The following is a 6,060-nucleotide window of genomic DNA, read 5'->3' as shown; positions in this document are numbered from 1 at the left end:
CCGCAGGAACCACGGTTGGCACTCTCAACGCTTACCGCTCCATATTGGAGAAAAATCGGGAGCGACTATCCAAGGAACAAGCCACCCTCGAGAGACGCTTGTCTGCGGCAGACCGATCCAGCGAGCGACGAAGGGGCTCGCAAGGAAGTGCCTCTCGAAGTACTCATGGTCTAGGCAAACATCGATCAAGAATGTCCAGGCTCTCGGAAGACGATGCCAGAGAAATAACATCGAATCTAACCAAGTCCTTTATGACCACGGACACCGCGGGCATGCCACGGCCGAAAACCGTCGCGGGAGCGACCGCCAACCTCGCTGCATACCTCATCAATCAGCGCCCTGAAGGTTCCATGGCTCAAGCCCACCGAGGTGCCCTAGAAAGTCTCGTGATATTGGGAGACAATCTGGTCCCAAGAAAGGAAAAGACCACGTTGCAAGCTAGTGGCTCGAAGCATCATGCGAGAGACGCTCGGGATGAAATCACCCAGAGCAGGATCGACAAGGCAAGACGACGACGCGCCGCTCGGGAGGAATACGACAGCGACTCTTCGGATGAGAGTCAGGAGAACGACGACGAGCTTAGGGGAGCTGACTGTTTGAGTTACAAAATCCGTGAGGCAATGCCTCCCAGAAAGTTCAAACCCACGCCTACTGACGCTGCCAAATACGATGGGCAGCAGGAGCCCAGGTCCTGGATAGATGACTATCTGCAGACTGTGAAAAAGGGAAAGGGGAACCAGATAGCAGCAATGCAGTGCCTGCAGCTCTACCTAAAGGATTCAGCGCGAGCCTGGTTAAGAGGTCTGCCGAAGGGTTCCATCAAATCATGGGACGACCTAGTAGAAGCCTTCGTTGCTAACTTCCAAGCAACGTACAAAAGGCCCGTCGGGATCGAAGAGTTACGGCATTGCCAGCAAAAGCAGAAGGAGTCGATGCGCTCATACATCGAGAGATTCACCAAACTCCTGAACGCTGCAGAAGATGTATCTGTCGACAGAGCAATCGACGCCTTCAGCGACGGCATCCGACGTGAAAGCTACATAGAGGAACTCGGACGCAAGAAGCCGAAAACCATAACCAAATTAATGGAAATCGCCAACAGTTGGGCCGATGGCGAGGACAACGTTCGGAAGCCGCGATAGCGCAGTGATGATGAAGACGATGACCAGCCGAAGCATGACTCGGGTGGTCGAAGGGATCGCAACAAGAGAAGGAAGAACCGCAGTTATGACGACAACAACCTGGTAGCTGCAGGGTATTCTGATCGGCAGGACGATCGGTATGACGACAGACGAGATGATCGACAGGACGGTAATCAGAATAACTCTGGGAACCGTGGCAATTATAAACCACGACAACAGAGGACTCCCAAACTACCCTACGCTGAGCAGATCAACGCTCCCTGTTACTTGCACTCGTATACCGATTCCAAAGACGGCAAAATGAAGTCAAGCCACCTGCTCAGGGACTGTCGGCAGTTCATTGACATGCACAAACTCATCCAGCAGGCAGGCCAGCAACAGCTACCGCCACCACCTCCACCACCTCCACCACAACATCAGGTCCAGCAGGCTCAACCTCATCAACCCAACGAGGCATTTCCACCACCACGTGGGCAGATGAGTATGATCCATAGGACATGTGTTTCAAGAAGAGAGATGAAGAAGCTCACTCGAGAAATCAACCTGGCAGAAAGCATCATGGCGAACATCCCTGAGTATGTCGAGTGGTCGTCTCAGAACATCACGTTCAGCCGAGCGGATCACCCGATGACTATACCAAAACCAGGACACGCTGCCCTAGTAGTGGAGGCGCAGGTCGGAGGATTCAAGATGAGCAAAGTTTTCATGGACGGTGGAAGTGGACTCAATCTGATATTCCTCGACACAATTAAGAGTATGGGGATCACCATGAGAATGCTAGGAGAATCAGACACCCGCTTTCATGGGATCCTCCCCACTTCACCGGCGTACTCTCTTGGCAAAGTTTACCTGAACGTCGTCTTTGGCAAACACGACAATTTCAGGAAGGAAAAGATCGAGTTCGAAGTCGTGAACTGGGAATCGCAGTATCACGCTATACTCGGGAGACCAGCTTATGCCAAGTTCATGGCTGTACCGCATTATGCATACCTCAAGCTGAAAATGCCTGGGAACAACGGGACAAACATTACAGTCTATGGAAGTTTCTCACGCTCGGACAATTGTGATCGGGACTTTCAGAGGATTGCTGCTAAGTTTGGCCTGGGGCAGGAAGTTGTTGACCTTCCGTCAAAGACATCGTCGCGCAGTAACAAGGAAGAAGAACGCGTCAGAGAAGCAAAGAAGAAGTCAGCCGACCTTGCCCTTGAAACTTCGGCAGCCCAAGCTTCGGCAGTGAAAGCTTCGGCAGTTGATGGTGCAGAAGACATAGGAGGCAGCAAGACACTGACAATCGCTGCCCAGGCCTCTGGCGAAATCAACGACGCTTCGAAAAACACCGACGCGGTGACCAAGCCAGAAGATGAGAAGAACCCCTTCAATACTTAAGCAATCTACTAGTGTTTAGTTTCCTTTTCCTTTTCAAACAGGGCTCTCCCTTTTTTCGCCCTCTAGTTCCGCTTTTTATTATTAATAAGAACTTAAGTTTTGATCCCTTGAAAAGCATTGCAGTTGATCGGAGCGCCTAAACCGCATCTTTGTAAACCTTGCCCACGCTCCGTGGTGAACGATGGTACGACACAGTACGCGGCAAAGGATCATGCTCCGAAAAAAGCCTCTACGAGTGCTACAGGATGCAAAGTAAACAAGGACACCAACCCTTCCATCTGCTATAGATGCCTCTACGAGCGCCGTAAATAGCAAGAGTCTGGAAGTAAACATGAACACAACCCACGTTCGATATTTTACTTATGGAAATATCAAAGAACAACGGGCTCATCGGCAGACTCATTGCACCCGAAATATTCGGGAGTGACTGCCGAAGCATACATCGGTTGAAAGCAAAGTTGCGCATACAACGGGATTAGCAAAACCCGCAACACGAGCTGATCACTCAAAAGATTTGTGACCAACGAATATACATACGAGCAATTAAGATTTGCTCCTTCAAAATTTGCCAACGGCATCAATATGGTAAAAATACATATACATGTATCTACCAAATAAAAAGCCTCGGTTCAACAATCCTAACACTTGGATTAAGAAGCCAAAATATCTACAAAAACAATCTTAATTCCTGAAATTACCCTTGCGGAGTGTCTTCTTCTTCAGGTGCCTTTGAATCCTTCTCAAGCTTGTCAACAATAATGTTGGCGGGCAGCAAAACCTTCGGATACAGCGTCTCCAAATCACCAGTCGCGTTAGCGATAGACAGCAAACTCGCTGAAGGATAACGTGCAAGGACGAGGGCAAGTGTAAACCTGGCCCCTGCAAAGACCTGGGCTCGCACCAAGTCCCAGATCTTTTTGGTATTTCCAAACTCCGACATCAGAGTTAGCAGTGTAGGAGGAACCCTGTTCAAGGGAAACATCGTCCTTCAAACTACCCTCAGGGCTTTGTAGCACTTGTCGAAGAAATGGTGGACTTGTTGGACCCGATCCTGAAATTGCGCGACAGCTAAAGCCTTTGACTGCTCCCGCCAGAAAATTTCTTCGGCTGATGATAGCTGGGTTAATGCATGTACATGCTCATGGACCCGCTTGTTCTCTTCCGCATGATTCAAAGATATGACTGGCAGAGCAATTAATGGAAGATCAGGCAATACGTTTTTGACGGAAGAGCAATGAATGCAAGGATCAGTGAACTTACAGTTTAAACTTTCGGTGGCTTTATGAAGTTCGGTAAGGGCATAGCGCTCTACGTCAGCCGCAATCTCGCCCTTCTTCTTGATGATAGCAGCCAAGGCATAGGTGCTGCGCAGATCCTTCTCCAACTGCGTGATCCGATCCTTCATACGTTGGATCCGATCATCTTCAGAAAGAGCACCCGAAGAATCTTCGACAGATGTAGGCACGGGAAACACCTGCAAGAAACAGCGTCAAAGGCATGACAGAACAATTCACACCAACATCGGAAGGTACTCCCATCGGGAGAATGCAAAAGACAATATTATAACGAAGAGTGTGCTAGCAACGTTGTTAGCACAAAGTTTATTACAATCAAAGGTTATCCAACAGGACAGTGTTTCACATGCGATCAAAAGAAAAAGTTTGCTACAAATATCAGAGGGCTTGGGTCTGAGTCGATAAACTAGGGCCTTCCGATGTCTTCCTTGATGAAACCAACTCGAGGAGCTGGCGTGCACATTTAACGGCTGACGCCTTGAAGGTGCTTAAATCAACAAACCGCCCATCCTCCTCCTTCGGCAGCTCCTTGGACATTTCTTCAATATCGGCCTTAAAGCCGTGACCCATCATAAGTTGGTAGGCAAGGACGGCACCATAGGTACGCGAAGTACGTTTGAATACCTCGATAACCTCCTTGGTGTCAACCGCGAAGGCGTCGATCAATTGCCCCAGAGTCTTGTCTTGACTGATCTTGGGGAAGATCATCGAGTGTATCCGCGCCATGGCACCTTTTCCCTTCTCGAGAAGCTCCCGCGTGAGCTGATGGGAGGCGAGGGTCATCGATAGAGCGTTGGCCGGAGAGTTGCTTGGGATTTTGTCCAAGGCATCGGCAGAGATGTTGGCAGCCTCTGCAAGAGAGTAATGGGGAAGGTCATTGATAAAGGGCCGAAACCCACAAGTGCAATAATCGATAGAAATGTACAAAGGAGATTACCAAGTAAAGCCAAGGAAGACTGACGAAGGAGTTCATCCTTTTCAGCCGCCCGAGCTTCGGCAGCCAGCCTGGTCGCCTCCTCCTCCCTCAACTTCTCTTTTAGCTTGCCCAGCTCCTCCTTCAGGTAGTCGACTTCTTGGCGGGCCTCGGCAGCTATTTTGACCGCACCATCCAACTTCGAGGAGGAAGATTTAACCTCCTTCTGCAGCCGAACCTTCTCTGCCTCCAGAGAAGTGAATTGAGAAGCGAAGGCCTCCAAAGAGGAGATAACTCCTCGCAGGTCCTAAAAGGAAAAATAATGTTTGATGAAGAATCGTTAAGCAAGATACACATCAGAAAAGATCATGCTGTAATCAAAGAAGACTTACAGAAGGAGGAGTCCTGGCGGTGGCAGTTGAAGGAGCGTCTTTCCCTTTAGAAAGGAAGGAAGCTGTCGATACCTGAGCCGCGGGGGCTGCTTTAGGAACCGATGCTTCGGAAGCAGCGACGTCCGGTGGAGCAGCTCCGGATTTGGCCTTCTTAGCCAGCGGCTCGATGAAACCTTCGTCACTATGAAAGGAGATGATTGACAAAAGTTATGAAAGGAATGCAAGAAGTAAAAGGACAACATACGACTTCAGGGAAGAAGGTACTTACATGTCGAAGAGGTCGTCTTCATCGGCAAAGCCGCCGGTCGATCTCTTCGCGAGTGAAGCCCTGGCCTCCTCCGCAGCTGCATCAATAAAGGCATCATGATCAGCGTCATCGTCACGCACTGATCCCTCTGTGTCGCTAGTATCGTCGGCTGAGGAAGGAGGGTTGGCATGGGCAGCTCCCAAATCTATCGGGTCATCGAGTTCATCCTCAGGGTCAATATGTTCGGTAGTATGAAAATCAACAGGAACTGAGGAACCTCTTCCTTCAGAAGTGTCATTTGGCAAATCGCGTAAGTTTCCAGAAACTAAGGGGACCTGCCGAAGAAAAAGAACACGTAAGAACAATGGAATATATGTCGACTAAGTGCAAGCAGCATAATAAGAGTATGAGAAGGAGAATTACCACTGATGGTGGATGGTTGGCGTCAAGAGGAGTATAGGAAGATATCAATGGAATTGAGTCTTCTTGACTAAAGAGAGTAAGGCGACGGACTTCATCAAGCAGCTCCTTTTCCGATAGTTCAGCAACATTGATCCTGGTCTCATCTTTTGGACCCGTATACAACCACATTGGACGAACTCTTGCCATGACTGGTTGAACCCGACGCTTCAGGAACACCGCTGCTACCTCTGTGCCGATCATGGTTTGACCATCAGCCTCTTTG

The sequence above is a fragment of the Lolium perenne genome, chromosome 5 (genome assembly GCF_019359855.2).
Source record: "Lolium perenne isolate Kyuss_39 chromosome 5, Kyuss_2.0, whole genome shotgun sequence".
In the NCBI taxonomy this organism is placed as follows: Eukaryota; Viridiplantae; Streptophyta; class Magnoliopsida; order Poales; family Poaceae; genus Lolium; species Lolium perenne.
Note: the sequence above shows the minus strand (reverse complement) of the source record.